Raw genomic sequence first — 21809 nt, 5'->3', positions numbered from 1 at the left:
GTCTGAAGAGCTGACCATCACAACTACATGGACACAATTAGAAGAAAACGGCAGTATCAGCTCTGATGGCAGCATGGTCACAGCTCTGGTGGACATGAAGCTGTAATGACAACGGAGTACTGGAATTCTCACTCAAAACTTAGTCATGGAGTCACAGAATGGCTTGGATTGGAAGGGATCTCAAAGATCTCTTAATTCCATGGGCAGGACTGCCACCACTAAACCAGGTACTAGATCAAGTTGCCCAGGGCCTCACCCAACCTGGCTTCACACACCTTTCCAAATGAACCTCTGCTGGCCCACAGTGGGATTAAATCTCTTTCGTACTCTAGCATCAGGACATCTGGCTGTGGGGAGAGGAGAAAAGGAACATTCATTGTGGTGGCCACCAAAAAATGTATTAGGCATGAGCAGATAGCATCTCTTTTCTAACGCAAACAAAACTGTTCTATTCATGTACTCATATGCAACTTAGAAAACAGTTATTTCTAGCTCACCTTGACTCCCACAGAGAAATACCAGATACTCTTCATAGAATCATAAAATCTTAAAGGTTGGAATAGATCACTAAGACAATCTAGTCTAACCATCAACCCATTACCAGATTGACCTCCAGAAAGCCAATGAGAATAAAGTCTTCATGCCCCCCATTCACTCACAGGTGCTACTGGGCAACAGAGTGGGCAGACATCCTGAGCTCCTTTCCAGCCCTGCCTTCCATGTGTTCATAAGACAACCCATAAATACACATAAGGCAGAAGTTTGCACTCTTCTCTCTCTTTTCCCTCAGGTTTGCACTGCATAACTTGCTCCAAGCAGCGAGAGCCACTCCTGGTGGGAAGCCTCCCTGTCTTGGCTGCGGCCAAGAAGTGGGAATTTAAAGGCAGCATGACTCAAGACTCACAGAAACCAGCTGCTCCTCAACTTTCAGCCTCTCCCTCTTCCCCCCCTCCCTTTTCCCGAGGCTCTCATTGCAAGCTGGTCATGTTCCTGCATACCGCAGGTCACTGTCTTCCCACAGCCCCCGGAGCCGCAACCTGCTGCGGCCGCAGTGCCAGGGCAGCGCATTCCCTCCAAGCGAGAGCTCTTTGTGCCTTGCAGTTGATTTTTTAACATTTTCCTAAAGCAACCAGGCTTGACACATTCTCATTTCGCCATCCCGACGGAGGCCTCCAGTTCTATAAGCATCAAACTTAAATTCACCGAGCATCAGCCTTTTCCCTATTGCTCTTTCCGAGGCGGTGGTGAGGAATTGGGAAGCGTTGTAGCTACATTTTGAAAACGAACTAGTGAGCAGACACTGCCAAATTTCAGCCCACAGCACATTCTTACAACCGAGCTGTAACCCTTCAAAACAGAGACTGCTAACATATGGTTGTGTCAGTGGGAGCTTCTGTAATGCAATTTATTGTTGTGTAGGCTCTTTCAAGCTACTACACATGAAAGGTAAAGGGAACATTTACTCTTCGATGGGAGTTTAATCTTAGATTTACCCCATTTGAAACAAAACCGTCATTTGCATCTCTAATACATAGGCAATCACCTGTAAAGAGTGCTTGTGAATTGAGACGTTTCTGTCGTCGTGCCCTTTGTCCCTGATTGGGGCTTTTGCCTAAGAAAAAGCAGAATTCAGTCCTCTGGTAGACAGCATGCACAAAATCCACTGATATCGCTAGAAAACAGTGAGAAATAAAGGAGAGGGCTCTCATGAAGTGGAACAGATATTCACAGCTAACATGAGGCTTGCGCTACGTTCATTCTGCTGCATGCATATATAATATATAATTTAATTCCTGCACGCTTTGCCTTCCGTGCCCTTTTTATATCTAAGCGTTACAGTGTATGGTTAAGGCTTCAAACAGAAGTAATCTCCTGTTGAAGTGAAAGTGCTTGATCTTGCACAAGCAATAAAAGATAAAGCTACTCCACACGAGAGTAAGGTGCACAAGCAATTCAACCTCCTCTACACAGCTTAAGCAAAGGAATATTCAGCAATGCGTGATCTTTTTGTGGGTCCCGCTGCAGCTAAATCCCATTGGCATGATGAGCTCTATACACCACAAAGCACCTCTTCTAAAGAAGGGTGCCTAGAAAGATCTGAGGTTGAGGATGTTTCAAAATGAGTTACTTAACTTGATTTGAGAAGGCTCTATCAAGATGACAAGTACTGTGACCCCACATCACAGAATCACTGGATCATTCAGGTTGGAAAAGACCTCCAAGATCCCCAAGGCCAACCCCAACCCACCCCACCATGCCCACTGACCACATCCCTCAGTGCCACATCTCCATGGCTCTGTAACACCTCCAGGGATGGTGACTCCAAACTGCATCCAATCTGGGCAACTCCTAGCATCAAGCCTGGCTTCAGAGTTAGGAATTTCCCTGTATGAGAAGGATGGAGAACTCAACACTTCCTTTTTTTCCCTCTTCTTTCTTTTTCTTCTCATGTAATTTCCAGATCTGAAGTCTGGAAGCACTGTATCGCTGGGCAGACAATACTTCAAGAATGTGACCCCATGCTTTGACCTACTGCTGTCTTCAGTTGAATTGCTTGGCCTGTAACCACGACACACATACCTAAAATATATCAACTGGTACATCAACTTGCCATTTCAGGCAGGCTAGTACACTGAAATACAGCTCAGATATTTGTCTGTATATGTCTTTGAACTAGGCCATGTAGAAGCACATATACTACAGATAAAAGCATAGCAAAGAGGGGGAAAATTGATAAATTATAATAACTTTAAGAAATGGAGATGGTCCTATTTTCTTTCAGTGATGTGATGAGTCAGACACCTACCAGCTGCCTTTGCATAACATCAGTGCTTATTTTCAGAACTCATTCTTTTAGTAGAAATTCTTATCTGACTTGTATAACAAGTTTCTCCGAGTGGTTAGTCAATACCAAACATGCAGGTCACCCATTTCAGCTTCCATACATAAAGGACTATTTGCAAACCATTGCTTCTACAATACACCTAATCTTCTCCAGCTAACATCATGAGTTATTAAAAATCGCCTTTTTTCCAACAGTATATTTTGCTATCCCCTGACTTGACTACCAAGTGCTGAATGCCCTGGTTACTATAAAAGTCATGCACACATGTCTTCTGCCAGCATGGTGTCATGTCTTCTGTCAGTCTGTTATTTAGTACTCAGTGTTCCTATTATCTTCAAACTGGCTCTGGATTTGTTCCAAAGATTGCAATGTTATTCATGAAAACTTTGGTGGAGGGCTTGGGCAATAGATTGAAACAATTGAGAGTTAGGGGATGGGGGGGGAGATACGGGGAATGGTCTTTTGGAGGGACAAGACACAGGGGGTTCATATCTATATGTGCCAATTATCAATCTGAGGGTCCATGTTCATCTGTCTGAATAAAAAGAGTTCTACATGGTGAAGAAAATGGGAAGCACTGATATATGGAAAAAGGGAATTTGCTCTCCTAGACAGGAATCACCATGTGAACTCCCAGTCAGGTTAAGCCCCTTCTCTGCCTTGGTTATTTGCCAACGTATTACCATCCCTGCTTTTCCAAACAAACAAACAGAGCAGAATCCTGCAGCATCTTCCTATCAGGCTTCAAGATGAGACATTAGCAAAACTTTCACAAATGATCATTTCCTCAGAGCTAATTTGGCTACTTCTTTGTCTCCCCAAATCCTGTCGCTCTAAATCAGTGTAAGAGCTACCCTCCCTGGACTGCTCAGTTTTACTATTACCAGAATTATTCAAGCATATTAGCAATGTTCTAGCCAAGAATACCTTGTGGTCTGGTGTAAAGTCTTGTTTTCCTTGATTAAACCTCCATTTCTCGTATTTGTTAGAACAAACAAGCAGTTGAATATTTTATTAGAGAGAGAATGATTTATTTCTGTTAGCTAATATATTTGCTCCATGTCAGGGCCTCGGGGGATGAATATTTTATTTCCTTGACAGCCCTAAAGGGACAGCACTTATAGAGTCTGATCTCAGACTGTTCTTGCAAGTGGCATTTTACAGTGCAGAGGCAAATGTTTAGATGTTAAAAAACTCCTGTTCTTGGGGAAAAATAAGGGAATAAATAAAAAAGAACACAAAACATAACATTCTTTTCACCCTTATTACTTAGGTATTGCAGTTCTGGCATTCGGCTGCTTGGGCTTGGAATCACCTTCTTCCACAGATAATCAGTGTTGTCAGGGCAGTAGTAAAACTAGAGAGGCATGCACATGTGCTTGCCTTGGAGAATTAGGACAATAGGCTATGCATCAGCTGGGGAACTGTTGCAAGGGTTGATCTGGCACAGGTTGCCCAGAGAGGTGGTGATGCCCCATCCTGAAGATGCCCAAGGTCAGGCTGGATGGGGCTCTGAGCACCTGGAGGAGCTGTGGGTGTCCCTGCTCACTGTAGGAAAGTGGGACCAGATGGCCTTTAAGGGTCCTTTCCAATTTGAACAGTCCTGTGATTCTATGACCTACGTGGTGTAAAGATGGGTAAGAGCACTTGGCCCACACTCATGCAGGCTGCAGGACAAGTGTTATAGAAGAGGTGGTGAGAGGAGTGAGAATGGCTTAGGAGTGAGAACCTGTCAAAAGCATCCATCCTCCACCTGAATCTTGTTTCCTTTGATCCAGGCCCATAGCATGAAGTGAAGGGACACCATGGGGCCAACACATCATGCATACGGATGCTCTTACCCTGCTTGCACAGCCTGTGTTAGCTCTCAACTCCTCTCTCCCAACAAAGGACCAACATTTTCTTCAAAGCAGATCATCTGGATTCCTGTTTCAATGGGACCAATAGTTTATCTCAGCCTGAGCAGCCCAGGCTTTGACTCGTTCACTATTTTGTGTAGCTGCAGTAGAAGAGTAAAGTGAATTAGTGCACAGTGTGTTAATATTGATGCCATGTTACGTTTTCAATGAGATCAGACTCCTGCTGAGCTGCATGTGACACACACAGGAAACATAGGAGTCACTCCATGCTATGGGAAGCCTAAAGAGTAACAAATCAAAGCATGCAAAGAATAGAAGGGAATTGAACTGAGAGCCACACGAAGGTTCAGTAGCAAAAGAAAACCCATCATTTTATGCTTTCTCTGCTAAAGAACATAGAATCACTCTATGAACCAAGATCATGTGGAAAAGAAAGCTGTTAAAAAGGATATAAAAAGGGAACCTGTTGAGGCTAAACCAGCATGTTTGTTCTTGCACTCTGCAACATGAATCCAACTAGGGAGCACATGGGCAGTGCAACTTCAGCAATGACCCAACACAAGGAGGCATAATGTAATCCCAAACCCCTCTAAACTCTGTGTGTACATCCATCAGCTGCCTGCTATCTCTGAAATCAGACCTGGAATCAAAATTCACAGCTTCTGCTTGTCTTTTCTTCCCAGGAATGATACTATAAGGGTAGAGGCAGTGTATTTAACAAAGCTGTTATGCAGTTTACTGATTGTGATTATTCATGGCAAATGCTTTGAAGTAACAGCTTAGTGCAGAGTGACAGTAAACAAGATATAGAGATATACCTAGATGAGAAGAAAAATAAATGGCAATTAGAATTTATATTCTAGGTGTTGGAAACATCAGTGAGACCTCAATCTCTAGCAGTGACACTGCATTCATATTGTTATATCCCTGCAAGAACTCCAGAATGAATTATAAATATCAATTAGACATCACTAAATGACACATGAATATTAGCCTAGTTGCACATAGCTGGAGCAACAGAGGAATGAAGAGATGGAGAGCCCTGTGTAGACCTCCAGCGCTAATGCTTATGATTGACCTGAGCACTAAAGTAGTCTCTAAGATCCACAGTTAGCAATTCAGACCAGCTCTTGACTTCCAACACACTGAATGTAGAGGAGCTGTGGATTGTATTCACACAGGCCACTATAAGACTGTTTTTTACATAGTCACCTCACCTTCCCATTAGTTGCAATGGGAACTAAGGACTGCCAATCCTGGATAACATGGGGTTTAGTTGTTCCTCATAGTTTCATATAACATACAACTGTGTCCATAAGTACATGTACTTATGGGATACCTGAGTCCAGGGGTACTTATGAGTATTATGGGACACCTGAGTCCAGCTGAGCACAAACTGAAGAACAGTCAGTAGAACTGCAGTGTTCTCTTTTCTACTCTCTTTCTGCTCTTACCCACACTGTTTGCAAACCTGCTTACCACCAGTTTTTAATAGTCAGGACAATGACTGTACACACTTTAAGTTTCTGGCTTCCATAGATCTCGCTTCTTTGGCACAAGACATACAGGTTGTAATAGGGGAAGCCTCTGGGTGAAAGTAGAGCAACTTCACTGCTTTCAGTAGCAGAGGTTGTGCAGAGACCATGAAGGGTGTCTATGCAAACTGAAAACATAAACGTAAGCGGTTCCATGGCAGGTCCAAGCAGCTGCCACTCACTCTTATAGAGCAGTTAGTTTGTGCTGCAAATCCCACAGTCTACTTAACACATTAAAATAATGTTTTTTTTTTTCTTCTCTTCCATAAATTGCCTTTTCCTGTAAAAAAATCAGAGGAGAACAAGGAAGTGGTCAGCATGGCAAAGCCAATGGGGGCTCCTTCTTAACATCACAGTGAGTGACATCCTGTAAAATATTGTAGATCTAAGACTCACCCCAATATTAACTTTCACAATGATATTCCCTCCTGAGCGACCCTGCATCTGTAGTCTGCAAAATGCCACTGTTCCAAGGGGCAAACCAAAGAATTACGACTTATCATGAATACTCTATGCAGAACATTGCTCTCTTTTTTCCCCTTTTGTTCCTACCTAATTCTATTTTTGAGAAAAATTATTAAAACTAATTGCATTATTTAATCCCATCACATAAAATCCTCCAGTGTTTCATTAATCAATGTAATCAAGCCAATCAAAATAGATAAAGGAGATCTTTTAGCAGGCTTTGATGAGATTTTATCAAAATCTCAGTGCATATTGTAAAGCCTTAGCATCCTCAGAAGCAAACTAACTGTGGAATGTGGAAGCTTTGTCAAGCAGGCACTAACAAAGCAGATGATGCTTGGACCATTTTAAGAGGCTCTTCATATTAAAATAATAACAGCAGTGTTTTTGTATTATATATATATATATATATATGAAATATGAAAGCAAATGGAAGTCTTGTTCATTTTATGTGCAGGGAGAGACTGCTATGTAAGCAATCACATTTGTATATAATGAAGAAGATACGTGTCTGTGAGTCAGCAGACCATAAAGCTCGAATGCTATAAGGAAAATGCAGTGGGTAATGCATAGGTTATATCAGAACAGCTGTAAGTGAAGAGCCTTATTAAAAGCACAAACCATTTCCTTTTAAATGTAGTGCTCTTACTCCACACCCGAATCATAAATAAATATGAATCAATAGGCTGTGCCCTGCGCACAACACTTGTGCTTCTGCTTCCTTCTTCAGGTCACAGCTCCTTGTTTTTGCCTTGGCTGACAAGGGATATTCAAACACCACCACAAAAATAGTGATGTAAAGGGTAATAAGGTAATATGGCATCATAAAGCCAGGAAATGTGTATAGTAGTTTCTCTCTTGACTCCCTATGCCCAAGGAGGTTGTGGATACCCCATCCCTGCAGGCATTCAAGGCCAGGCTGGATGTGGCTCTGGGCAGCCTGGTCTGGTGGTTGCTGACCCTGTGCATAGCAGGGGGTTGGAACTGGGTGATCATTGTGGTCTTTTTCAACCCAGGCGATTCTATGATTCAGTAGACCTCAGAATCATGGAACAGACCATTAGGAGCCAAAGCAACCAGCCCAGCAATTAGCACTCACATCATCTGCAAAGCAGAAAGCTGAAAACTGAGCATTGCCATCATCTTGTACAGCCACCCCTATTCTTGTTCCATATGAACACTGGAAGTTTTGCCATTTCTTCCATTTTGAAGACTCTGGAACTCTGAGCTGGAGCTGTGCCCTCCCTCCCTTTTTGCATGGAGATAAGCTACAGGTAGAGGTCAGCCCTGGCCATTTTTGCAATGAGCTCAGCACTTCAAAAGCCTCTATTAGAGCTTAAGAACGTCAGGAATAAAATCCAGCAGGAATAATGAAGGAGGAGAATCTCAGGTTTTATTTAAAATCAAGCAACATGGCACTGCTTGATTGCTTAGCAAACTGCTGGATGGAGTGTGTAGGTAGCAGCCCAACAGCAGCAAAATCTGATGAATGCTGTAATTTTGCCTTATGTTGTACTTTCATTTCAATTCTGTGTTGCAAATGCTTTTGAATGGAAATAAGCACACTTTGTTGGGTTTTTTCCCTCTTGTTTTTCTTCCCTGTGTTTATCCACATACCCAACAAACACAGCTCAATTTTAAAATAAAATCAAGGCTAAAGAAGAGACAATGTGTTTGCCACAAAAGTAGCTGAGCTCACCACAGTCTCTACAAACCAGTATGGGAAGCCATGGGAGAATGGCTGTGTGCACCTCCAGACTGGTCCAGCTCTCTTTAATGGCAACAGCATCACTCGAAGGAGTATTGCTGTTCATGGAATCGTAGAATGGTTGGAGTCGGAAGGGACCTTTAAAGGCCTTCTAGTCCAACTCCCCTGCAATGAACAGGGCCATCTACAGTTCAGACAGATGCTCAGAGCCTAGTCTAGCCAGAGACAGGACATGGTATGCCCAATGCACTCACTTAAAAATGAAGCTAGTGTTTTGCTTTAAAAGGATGTTATATTTACTCTTGTACTCAAACTTACCCTACAGACCCCATCTGGAATCCCCATTGTACCAAAAAGTCACTTCACGTTAGTTGAAATGGGAGTGTTCTGGTTCCAGATGTGCAAGGTTAAAGCATTCTCAATATCTCTTCTGGCAAGTTAAGACAAAAATATTCTCAGGAAAATTCAGAATAGTTCCAATGTATGAATGGTACAACATCAGCAGAAGTTCCAGCTGGTTCCTTGCAGACATCACAATTAACTAAACTAGAATTAGTTTATTGTCTTAGAATCATTGAATCACCGAGGTTGCAAAAGACCTCCAAGATGATCCAATCCAGCCATCCACCTACCACCAGTATTTCCCACTAACCCATGTCCCTCAGTACAACAACTAAACATTCCTTAAACACCTTCAGGTGTGGTGATTCCATCACCTTCCTGAGCAGCCCATTCCTGTGCCTGACCACTCTTACAGAGAAAAGAAACTTCCTAATATCCAACCTGAAATCTTATCTGTTTAACGGATAGAGATAGTCATCGTCTTATTGCTGTCATCAGAAGTGAAAGATCCATTTCATTACAATATTCAGCCATTAGAAGAACAAATGCAGGGACCTGAGTGCTATGGGTGAGGGTTTCCCACTGTCACATCTTTGTCACACTAAATTTACTCTATCCGAATGTTTATTATTCTGGTTCTAAGATACATTACTGCATCCACCTATCAAAAACTGTGATTTTTTTTCTGTTTGCACCTTTATGGCTTGTTTAAGAGTTGCTTTGCCCTTTTCTCAAGTATGTTTTCCTTAGATACACACCATGAGAGTAAATAAGTCCATATGCCATCACCCAACTGGGAGTCCCCACTTGCTGGTTCTTCCCCGTGGGCTGTGCAACAAACCCAGACAAGTTCAATTCACCGTGCCCACACTATGCACACACACACAGCACAGCTCACATCTATGCATAGTGACAGCTGTAAAGGGTGTTTCTAAAGAATCTGAGGCTCAGAACGGTATGTGAGCAAAACCCACCTGACATTTAACATTGGTTTGTTTTAGGAACAGACAACCTGTTGAACAATTTGCTGATTTCTCTTTTTTGCACGTGACTGGTTTCAACTGGGAAAGGTGGTAATGATTTCCAAAGCACCAGGATGGGTACTTTTCAGTGCCAGCATCTGAGATTGCTCTGAGCTGGGAAGGTCCCATTCTGCTCCCTCCCCAGTTCAGCATCCCACCAGTGAAATGATTACAGCAGAAACGCACATCGTGCAATTAAAAAAAAAAAAAAAAAAAAAAGGCATATAAACACAATGCAAACCTGCTCATATTAAAGCAATTAAGGAATTAAGGGATGTCTCAGCATGTGAGGAAGACTGGGAGATTATTTTATTTCTTGAGAGACAGCGTATTGGAAAGAGGAATATGGCACCATCCGAAACCATTCATGGAAGTGGGTGAAATACAGAAAACAAAAACTTTAATTCATTTGGATGTTCTCTTGATGGATGGATTTTTGTTCATTTGTTTGTTTGTTTTTGTTCTTTTTTTATATATACCAGTATGCTTTCTTTTACTTTTCTACCCATGCTGGCTAGGGAAGTGCTTAGTGGGCATGGTGGGGATGTGTTGGGGTTGGACATGGTGAGCTTAGAAGTCTTTTCCAACCTTAATGATTCCATGATTGTAAATTAAAGATTTATGTTCAATCTTCAGGTAGAATTTTCAAAAAGCAGAGAAAAAGGGTGTTTAAGGGAATTAAATAACCTGAAAATATTGCGTCAGATTCAAAATCAGATTTCCAAACATTTTAATGTTAGCTGTAAATCCTTAAATAATAACAATAATAACCTGCTTTCAGTTATGTATTACCCTTGTTTATCTTAACTGTTCTGTGCTTCAGAGAGAAGAGAGAACACATCTTCCACCCAACACTCATGCATGGTATGTAAGGTTCTCAAGACCCTGGAAAAGGACTTAGGATTAATGCACTGACACCAGCTGGACATCTCACTTCTGTGTCAAGAGAAGGAAAGCTGGAAGCCCAGCTCTAGAATAGATGACTGGGTTGGTTCTGGATGTGTTCCCTAAGAAACAACCTAAAATCATAGAATCATAGAACGGCTTGGGTTGGAAATGACCTTAAAGATCGAGTTCCAAAATGAATCAGCCTGAGAAGTTCAGGCCAAAAGCTTGTCCATGGGTCTGCAGAGGGGAAGAGAGTCCCAACCATCAGCCAGGTGACCACACAGGGAAGTCATCAGGAGAGAATTTCATGCAGACAACCTTTCCCAGGTGAGCAAAGTACTCACAGGGACTCAGCATTTTAGGGGAAAAAAAAGAGAGAGAAAGGGGACAGCGATGGGTTTAGAGGAAAGACAGCAGAGAGGAAAGGCAAGCATAAGAATTGCTTTCACCGCAATGCCAAACAATTAAAGTACAAACTGACATTTGATGGATTTATAAATGTTCCTTTGGGAAGACCACTTGAAAGCATTTGATCCATGCTGTGATATTTTTATTGGCTTTATAGGTTTGGAATCTGGCCTCTCCTTCCCTCTCCCAAACCACAAACATGAACAAATTGGGTCCCAGATGAGGACATATCTGTGCCACTTCCCCAACCACAGTCACCGTAGGCACTGAGATGCTAACAGCATGGCTGTGTTCCACTTTCACCACAGGGAAATGGGTGATTTTAGAGCAAAAAAAAAATGGAAGAAGAAAATATTTCAATGATGGGAGATTATGGAAGTTCATATAGTCCACATGATCCTTTATGCTGGGGTTGGTGTCAATGCATGAGGATGCCTGTGCTCAGGATCCCTCTGCTTTCTAGAGGGATGTGATGCTTGCCATGGGAATGAGTGCTTTGCACACTTGACCTGCCTCAGACATGCAGCCACATGAGTTTTTACACATCCCTCAGTTAAATCTGAACAAAATTTAGCACTCCGGGACATCCTGCAGTTGTATCCATGTGCCCATTTCTCTGTGGTTTTATAAACCACAGAAACTGTGCTTCATCATGGACAATGCAGGTGTCACATGAAATTCCTCCTTTGGGAGATGCTGGCAGTGTTTTTCCCTTGCATTTTCTAGAAGTAACACAGTTACAGTGCCAGACTGGTCCTCCCACAACATCTTTTCTTGAGGTTAACTAACTCATAGGACATCTCCCCCTCTTACAGCCCCGTAGCAATCAGGAATGGTATGGATTCACTCATTATCACTAGCAAGGTGTTCATAGAATCACAGCATCATGAAGGTTGGAAAAGACCTCTAAGTCCCCCAGGCCCAACCCCAACCCATGCCCACTGACCACGTCCCTCAGAGCCACTCCTACACAACTAGATTTTCATCCAACATGGAGTTCTCTCATCAGTTCTCTCACAAACACCTGATTATTGACCACCCCTGTTTTTTACAGTATATAACATCCTCATCAACATTTGCATAGGTTTTCCTTCCTCATTCAAGCCTCCTTGTTCCTTCCAGTTTCTAAATCACGCACAGCTTTGACAAAATGGCCACCTTGGAACCAAAAACCTGCACGCTCCCAAGGCAGGGGGCTGCAGGAATACAAGAAGGCCCATATCACTCCAAGAGATTTTTCTTAAAACAAAGCCCACTTGGGCTGCCAATTTAGCTCATCTCCATGAGCAAAAACTCACACATCCACCAACGGTGAATGGACATGGACTGGTGATCTTTGCACGTGTCAAAGTTCTGAAGGGTCAACAGTTTCATTGATAATGGTTGGTACATCTCTCACTGGAGAGCTGTTCTGAATGGCAAACCACTGCTATTTGTATTATCTCTTTGTTTTGTTATTGTTGCTGATGTCGTTCTATTTTCCAGTGAGCTTCATCTACTAACTCCTGTAACAACACGTGCACATGGGCTGAAACTGAAACAGAGCAACAGGATATCAGGAACACAACATATTTCATTGAAATAGAACGTGCTCTGGTCTAAAAATAAATGAAAAAACTGAAAGGAACTGGCCCTCTTCCTTTTGTTCAGCTCCTTTAGTTTAAAAACAGGGTAAGTTGAGGGGAGATGGGCAATTGTGCCACTTCGCTGTAGTTTACATTTCTTAGCAATGCATATGTAAAAAAATGTTGGAATGCTGCATTTCAATGCAATATTTAAATGGCTGCCATAGCCAGTGAATGCCCTGCTACATGGACAGGAGAAAAGGCTGCAGCTCACTGGGAATTTCTCATCAGATAGCAAAGGATGTATGGGCTGAATAGATTAAATCACAGTCGTTGTCCTAAACACGGAGCTATAGGGACCCCCTTATCGCTGCTCCTTCTTCCTGCCCTGCCCCTTCTGCCCCATATTCCCCCCAGCACACTGCTGTAGGAGGGAGCATCAGGCTCTGCCCCTAGGATGGACACCAGCTCCTTAAACAATCCCTGCCCATTGTATCTGCTATCTCTTGGTATTTCTTATCTCATCTGCTCGTGGGGCTGCGTTGTCCCGTAGGAAGGGGACCTGGGGGCTATTTTCCAGCCCTCATCGCAGCACAGAATCCTGCACAGGTACATAGGAATGTACTTGGAGCGGGCAAGGTGAGATCCTCTGGAAGAACCCAGCTCACAGGTGGGTCACCAGCACACACTCATTTTGGGGCCCTTGGGTTCAGGGAGCTCAGGGCTGAGGAATGACTGAAAGAAATACACCTCAAAAGTCATTTCTATGTCCAAGGAAAGGACTTCATCACTGTGTTTCTCTGTGAGCGCACACGAAATCATTCTTTTTCCCAGCAACCTGTCGATATTGAATTCACCTGCATCATCAATATGAAAGTAAACACACCAAGGAGAAACCTGGGTGTTTCTGCTACGAGTTCTTCTTATAGGGAAACTAAAGATGCAAAGGACAGACTTCAGGGAGAAAGAAGTGGGCAGCCCCTGCTATCTCCACATGATAAAGCAAAATATCTAGGAATGCTCCCATCTGAAATCCGCTGTGGGTGAGGAGCAGCGGTACTCCAGGATGGGGAGGAGGAGGTGGGCACAGAACTATCCCAGGGGGCCACGTCCTCCCGTCCCATTAAGCCTGCAGGCAGCTCAGGCTGCGGGAGCAGGCGGGGAGGGAGATGAAAGGCTCCTGGAAGGAATCAGGTGCAGAGGGTGGGCAGATGCTGCTAAAGAGCAAAGGGATGCGGCCAGGCTCATTTGTCTGGAAGGGAACCAGCGGGAACTTTCTTTTTATCTCCAATTGCGGATGTTAGGGCCATTCCTAAAGGCCACAGCCAGTTGGGACCCCACCACTTTCCATCCATTATGGGGAGGAAAACTGCGATGCTGTTTGTTCCCACACCCATGATGGGACCCAGCTGGGCTCTGCCTCCCCCAGCCCAAACCACACTCCGTCCTCCTGTCCCACGATGAGTTGAACACATCCCCACATTCCTGGCCGACTCCTCCTGCCCTGCCTGAGGATTAGCCATGCTCCACCTCATCTGAGTGCGACTTAGCAGGGCACCCCTTTGCCAGGCAGGAGGAGAGGGGCATGGCCCCGTCTGTCTGTCCGTCTGTCTGTCTGTCCATCCGTCTGTCTGTCTGCCTGGGGATTAGCTCAACCCCACCTGGGCTGCCTCTGGCTCCTCTCACCGGGATCTCCTGGATCATGTGTGCCTCTAGTCTGTGTTGGCTGGCAGGTGGCAGCTGTCTGTCCGTCTGTCTGTCTGGGGGAGATGGACGGGTGCTGCTATGCCTGTCCTACCGCTATGCCTGTCTGACTGGGAGAGATGGACAGGCACAAATGCCCATCCTATCACCATGTCTGTCTGTCCAGGAGGGGAAGCCATAGGCTACCATGTCCATCTGTCTGTCCATGCCACATACAGCCATGCCTATCCATAAGGGGATATTGAGCACAGCCCTGTTTGCCTGTCTGTACCGTACACTGCCATGCCTATCAATAAGAGGGCAGCCCTGTCTGTTTGTCTGTCCATTAAGGCAAATACCCACTTCCATGCCTATCTATGAGAGCTGCTGGGCACAGCCCTGTTCTCTGCCTGGCACTAAGGCCTGATGTAGGCAGCCCTGTGCACCAACTCTCCCCCTTCCTGCACCCACCCCCTCCCCAAGCAGGCACAGATTAAATCTGGGATTAGGTCCGGGGGCTGCTTGGGCACTACACACAGCACAGAGCTCACATTGTACACCCAATGTCACAGCAGGCAGGGACACAAATGTCAACAAAATACACCCAAAAAGAGCCTATTTTCACCCATACGATGAGGCACAGCTGGACTCCTCCTCCACCCTGGCCATGCTGGAAAACCACCTCCTGCCCCAAAAAACTCAGCAAAAAAGCCCTGGGCCAGTGGATGGGACATTCAGTGCTGGGGATGCTCAGTGCAGGACAAAGATTCTCAGGGAAGGTGCCCGCGGGGATGGTGCTGGTGGGAGACCAGGGAGATTCCCTGCTGTTGGAGAGCAGAAAATCGACCATTAGGGGGGGTTTCTTTTTGTCTTTTTTTTTTTCCCCACTTTTTTTTCCCTTTCTTTTTCTTTTTTCCCCCTTTATTTCTTTCCCCTTTTCCCCCATTTTTTTCTTTGCCTTTCCCCTTTTTCTCTCTCTTTTAAAATTCTTTTTTTTCCTTTTTTCCTTTTTCTTTTTCCCTTTTTATCCCTTTTTCTTTTCACCTTTTTTCCCCTTTCTTTTCTCTTTTATCCCTTTTCCATTTTTTTCCTTTCTCCCTTTTTCTTTACCTTTTTTTACTTTATTTTCTTCCTTTTCCCCTTTTTTTTTTCTCTTTTCTTCTTTTCCTTCTTTCCCCTTCTTCCATTTTTCCCCTTTCCTTTCCTTTCCTTTCCTTTCCTTTCCTTTCCTTTCCTTTCCTTTCCTTTCCTTTCCTTTCCTTTCCTTTCCTTTCCTTTCCTTTCCTTTCCTTTCCTTTCCTTTCCTTTCCTTTCCTTTCCTTTCCTTTCCTTTCCTTTCCTTTCCTTTCCTTTCCTTTCCTTTCCCCTTTCTTTCTTTATTTCTTTATTAAGTAATTTCTTTATTTTACGTTATTTGTATTTCCACGGGACAATCGCGCCGCTCTGATTTCATTATTCCCTTTGCAATTATCAAATCAACTCCTCTTCCGAGGGAGGGGCACTTCGCTTAACTCGGGCACCACCGCGCCCCGCCCGTCGCCTCTCCGTCTCCGGCCTCCAAACCCCTCCTGGAGGGTGGGGGAAAGAAAGGAGGGTAGAAGCAATATAGTAATAATAATAATAATAATAATAATAATAATAATAACAATAATAATAATAATAATAATAATAATAATAATAGACAAGAAAAAAAAAATGAGAACAAAAAAATCCCACGGCCTGCGCTCGGTCCCCACGCACCTCCTCGGCCGATGATGGCGCAACTGAAAGTTTCCTTCTATTTGGCCCCTTAAAAAATGACTCTCGAAGAACTCGGTAAGAGCGGAGGGGACCGATTCGTCCCTCGGCTCCTTGCTCACAGCGCTCCCCCCGCCCCGCGTTGTGCCGCTGTTCCGCGTCCCGGAGCGCTTCCCGAAGCCCCTTCCGCGGTGTCTGCGCGGAGCGGACGCGCCCCAGGTACGGCTCTGACATTGATGTCACCGCATTAGAGTTAATGGCAGCAGCCTGCTCCTCATTATTAATTGTCTTTGTGTTTGGATAAAGTATGTAATCTTCTCCTCAACCACACCATTAAAATAGGTTGCCTTTTCAATTAAGAACTGTCTTGAGCGCAGCAGTCAATTTTCCTAATGAAGATGCATTATATTTTCACTTCTATTTTTTTTTTTTCCCCTCTTCTTTTTAATAATGGGAAAATCCCACGTTTTCATTAGGCGTGATTAGGGAGAAAGTACAAGAGGGGGTTTGGCTGAACTCGATGCGGCCCGTGCGGTGTATTAAGCGCTTTTAAATAAATTGCAATTTCCTAGAGCCGAGGAGCAGGTTGGGGTACACAGACGGCAGCGTTCGCTTCCTTCAGATTAATAAAATGCGGAGCCCGTTCTTTAAAGCGCACTCATCAGATGGAAAATAGTGATTAAACCAACTCCAGCCCACTCTTAGCAGCAATTACTCGGGTAAACTTTTCGCCCAGCCCCGCTCGCTTTGCATTAAACCTGAGGATGATGCACTGCGATAGACTTGCTGTTAATGTGAGGCTTTGGGGAACAAATAGCCCTGTTTAATCACGCAGAAACGCACCGGGATGGGCACAGCATTAATTCCCTCCCCCCCCAAATAAACGCGTATTGTTTCATACGGAGTTCCCACCGGAGAACGGCAGCCCCGGGACTTTGGGAAGGAGGAAGGTTTGGGGAGACTCGGAGGAGTAAAAAGACGCTGGCAAAAAATAAATAGATATTGCACAGAGTGGAAGCAAAGGGTTAAATTTTACATGATGGAAAACACTTAGGAAAAAAAAAATCACCCAAAGAAATGAAAAGAGAGGGAGAATAAAAAGGGAGGTTGGGGGGGGGGAAGAAAAAGAGGAGTGGGGTGGGGGGGGAAGCGCTAAGGGAAAAAGAAAGTGCGGTGTTTGCGCGCTGCGGGGGGACGGGCGTGGGTAGCAGCGAGGTGCTGCGCTCTGGGACCTTTGTTAGGGACAAATGGAGAGGAGGGGAACCCATCGGCACAGATCGCTTCGGGAAGGGGAAGGAAAAAAAAAAGACCAGCACTGAGCTCTTCGGTTTTCAAGTTTGGCGAACCAACAGCACCGCTGCCTGCAGAGGGGATCGGAGTTGGGCTTAAGGGTAATTTCTGATCCGCATGGCAACAACAACAACAGTTGGTTGGTGGTGGTTTGTGGCTTTGTTTGGGCGGGGGGGGGGGGTGCTGGTTGGATGGGGGTGGGGGTTGCTTGGGGGGTTCGGGGGGTAATTTTTTAATGACCATTTGTCTCTCCACCAGCCAGCGGCTAAAGAAGATCTGCAAAGAGTGGCAAAGAAGATTTTCGATTAAAAGCTGAGCCCCATCTCTCCGGATTACTTTATATCGATTTTTATATATACGGCTGCGATTGATGGGCTCTAATTAAAAATCCAAACGTTAAGGGGGGGTGGTGGGGGGGAGGGGGGGGGGGGGAAGTTCTTTCTGGGTCTCAATAAAAAGAGCTTTTCATATACGGGGAATAAAGGTTGGAAAAGGTTACAAACGAAAGAGCAGTTTAAAGCTTCTCTGTGGTTTTCTTTTCTTCTTTCTTACAAAACCCTTTTTCTGGCTCTTTCTCTCCCTCCCCCCCCCCCGCCTCCCCACCCCCCCCACGCCCCCCCTCCTCTCGACCCCTTAATTTCTCCCAAGTTTGCCAACACGCAAAGATATTGGACTGGAACCGTTATTTTAATATCTGGGTTGGGAGCTGTAAGCTGATTGCTGTAGGACTCTGCTCGTCAGGGGAACTTCGTGGCCTGGAGAGGAATATGATGGAAACAGGCAGTGGGAGAGCCTGCCAGCAGCATGCATAGGCAGACACGTGGACACACAGACAGACACACCAACACATGGACCATGTGGATGCTTAGATACGTGGACTCAGGCACACGGACACATAGACACAGGGACACACAGGCACATGGTCACACTTGCATGCATGGACATACATGGACATTGACATACAGGCACATGGATGCATAGCTATAGGGACACATGGGTATGGGAACGGATGGACACACAGACAAATGCATGGACACACAGACAATGCATGGACACACGGACATACAGACCCACTCCCCATCCTTCCCATTCATGCTCTCCTCCTCCCCTATCCCAATACTTCTTTTAATTTTCATTTCTGCTGGTGATTTATTTCCCTACCGAAGTTTTATTTTGGAGGGAATTTATCCTTTTTCCTTATGCATTTCCTTGTCTATATATATATGTATTATTTTTTCGGGGGAGTGGGGGGGAAGTTTTCGACTCCCCATCCTCCCCATTCCCTCCCCAGGTGGATGCCGACCTGCTTTCGAGGTACTTTAGGAGCTGCCCCGCTCCGGGGATGGGTTGTGCCTCCCCCCACCAAAGGAGGTTCCATCCCTCTCCCATACGCTTGGGAAGTTGGGGGGTGGGAGGGGGAGGGAAGGGGCAGAAATTACTTGTACCATTCCATTTTAAAACGAATTCGGCCCTTTCCGAAGTGGCGCGGCTTTCCCCGTGGCTGCAGCACTGCACCCCCAAAGGAGAGATGGAGGGGGGGGGGGGGGGGAAGGGGGGGTGTTGGACGACGACACAGAAAGAAAATAGAAACCCCCGCATTGAATTGCAGATAAACTTTGAAGGAAAAAGTGGGCGGCATATTTTAACGAGACACAAATCCGATGAGGGGAAAAGCTTTAAAGTGAGGAGCCCATCAGAGATACAAAGATGACCAAATAATACATCGGTTCATTTTGGGAGGAAAGAGGGGGGGGGGGGTGGGGGGGAATTGGGGTCGTTCCTCCACTTTCTCCTAACCTCAAGAAATGAATTTTTGTTTCTCTCTCGCTCTCTCTCTCTTTGTCATAATACACAAAAGCAGCGATCAGCCCCCGGCGGCAGAGACACGCGGCGATAACACCACTTCGGAACGGTCGCGTTAGGCAGAAGGGTCGGAAATTACAGCGGGGAAAGGAGAGCAAAGAGGGAAAGAGAGGGGAGAAAGAGCGGCTACGAGAGAGCGACGAAAGGATGGAGCCGAACCCGACTGGCATCGGAAGTTGAGGAACTTACTGAGCAGCAGAAGTTACAGTTCCTTTCATCCCGAGAGCTGATCTGGGGGTTCTCTGAGCATAAAAATGTCGCTCCCCCGTTGAGCCCGAGTTAGTGCGGCTCTGTATACCTGCCCGGAGCTGCTATCCGAACGGAGCGCAGGAGGTCGGAAAGGGGTTTGGTCTCATTTGGTTGTTTTGTTTGTTTGCTTGGTTTATTTTCTTTTCCCTCTCAAAAATAGTTAATTAAAAATAAAATAAAACTAACAATTAAAAAAAAGCAAAACCAACAGTTCCTACAGCTGTCACTTTTTGGGGGGTTTGTTATTTGGGGGATGGAGGGGCAACTTTTCCTGTGTGCTGAAGGCGAAATGCGGCTGCAAAGTGTGTTCAGGATCGCTCCGGGATGAAGGTTTCGCTCTTTTTTTTCCCCCCTCATCCGATCCGATCTTTGCGAGAGGCCATTCCGACACATGGCTAAGCTAAAGGGAAATTCTCTTTGATAAAGCGGTGTTCCCAGCTTCTGGGTTTTAAAACCTAAATCTATATTCAAATCTGGCTGAAGGTGTGTTCTGGATGTTATGAAAGCCTCTTAAAGGGGTAAATTTACCAAACCGTGACAAAATCATCACAATCTTACTTTAGACATCTGAAGTGGATGGGAATTTTAAAGAGACCCCTCGTTGCTTTCGGTCGCACCGTCCATCCCTACCCACCGGCTCCATTGGACGCGGGGACGGTCCCAACTTTGGAGCCGGGGTAGGCTGCGCTGTGCCCGCGGGCGGGCCGCCCCACGGCGCTCGGGTGGACGCAGGGATGATGCTCCCCATTTCCCCTTTCCATTCCCAGCACTGAATTTTCTTCTCTCCGGTTCCTCCAGCCCCCCAAAAACCCTTCTTTCTTCCTTCCTCCCCCCCACTCTTCCTCCCCCCTTACCCCCCCTCCCTCCAGCCCGCAACAAACCGCTCATATATTTATTTATTTTAACATTTTTTAATCGATTTCGAAAATACCCTCCTGCTCAGGAAACACGGGAACGAATTATCTCTCTCATTCTTCCAAGGTGGATTAAGGTTATTAAATAATATGTGGGGGCGGGAGAGGGATGGCGGGAGGTGGGGGAGGAGGGGGAAGGTGGGGGGGAAGGGTTGCACGGGGATATTTAGTTCTGCGCTGCGCTCCGGGGGCGACGGGGCCGTGGCGAGCGGTAAGGGGGAGGATTTTCCCCCACGGAGCTTTTGGGCGAATGTAAAGTGGGTGGAGGGAGGGGGGGGGGGGGGTGAGAGGGATGGGGGGAGGGGGCTGAAAAGGTACCACCTCCCTAAAAAGAAAGAAAAGAAAGACTAAAACATAACCAAAAGAAAACAAATAACAGTTTAAAAGTATCGTGGATTTGGGGAAAATTAAAAGAAAAACACACACACACCAAAAAAAAAAAACAACCAACAAACAACTCCAAGAGTGAAGAGGATAGAGAGAGAGAGAAGAGGGGATTCGGGGCTCCACGGGGGCGGGCCAAGGCACCAACTTTCAGAGAAGTCCCTTTGCGCAAAATGCGGCCAAAAGAGTGGAAGCGGCTCCGTTGGGCATCGGCCGTTTAGTGCACGGGGTATTAGGGTTGTTTGGTTGTTTGTTTAATTTCCCTCCTCTCTCCTCCCCTCTTTCTCTTCTACCCCTCCTTCCTCCTCTTCTTTGGGAAGCCAAAAAAAATAACCAAACCAAAAAAACACAAACAAACAAAAAACCCCCAATAACACATAACATTGCAACGACCCAACCCCGAGCATCCCAAATCCTTCTCCCGCACCGCTCCGGCTCGGGTCGCTGCTTGCTGTAAACCCAAAGGACAACCGTACGTGGGTTGCACACAACGGGGAGAGCCACGGAGAGGCGAATTAATCGCCGTCCCTTCAATTAACATAGGTCACCCACGAAAAAGACGGAAGCCGCTGCGTTTTGGCACGAGCGAGGAAGTGCGCGCAGAGCGGAGCGGCTCCCTTCCCAAGCGCTGCCTCTCCGCACAGCTCCGCGATCACGTTGCTTCCTCGGCCCGAGCTGGGAGCTGCGCAGATCCCGCCCTCCTCCCACCGCTCCTTTGCTGAGCCGAGTTTATTTCTGTAAAATACTGACGCATCCCGCTTTGAAAATGCGGCGCAGCGCAAAGTCTCGTTCTGCGGCTCCATCCAGAGCTGCATCACAGACGTATCCTGTGTATTCATGTATTTTTGTATGAGTATGAGGGTTTTTTGTGTGCATGTGTGTTGTTCCTGTTTATTTCATGTCTGTAATTTATCTGTACATATACATACGTTTATGTTACACCTATACACATTCACAACATGCCTGTGCCCCCCAGGACAGTCCGGGTCCCCTTCTCTCATCCTCTCCATTCCAAACACTCTCAGCTCTGCTCAGGGGGCTGCTCTCAGGGA

General features: G+C 45.6%; 1 long non-coding RNA gene across 1 annotated transcript in view; it reads right to left on the bottom strand.

Moving 5' to 3' along the window:
- Window positions 1-19881, bottom strand: part of LOC140253088 (uncharacterized) — a 90833-nt gene extending 70952 nt beyond the window's left edge. Inside the window, exon 1 of the long non-coding RNA XR_011903767.1 lies at window positions 19400-19881. This is a non-coding gene — a long non-coding RNA (uncharacterized lncRNA). The remainder of the gene's footprint in view (window positions 1-19399) is intronic.
- Window positions 19882-21809: the final 1928 nt, after the last annotated feature.

Source organism: Excalfactoria chinensis, chromosome 5 (assembly GCF_039878825.1).
Source record: "Excalfactoria chinensis isolate bCotChi1 chromosome 5, bCotChi1.hap2, whole genome shotgun sequence".
NCBI classification, from domain to species: Eukaryota; Metazoa; Chordata; class Aves; order Galliformes; family Phasianidae; genus Excalfactoria; species Excalfactoria chinensis.
This window is presented reverse-complemented; position numbering and strand designations above follow the sequence as displayed.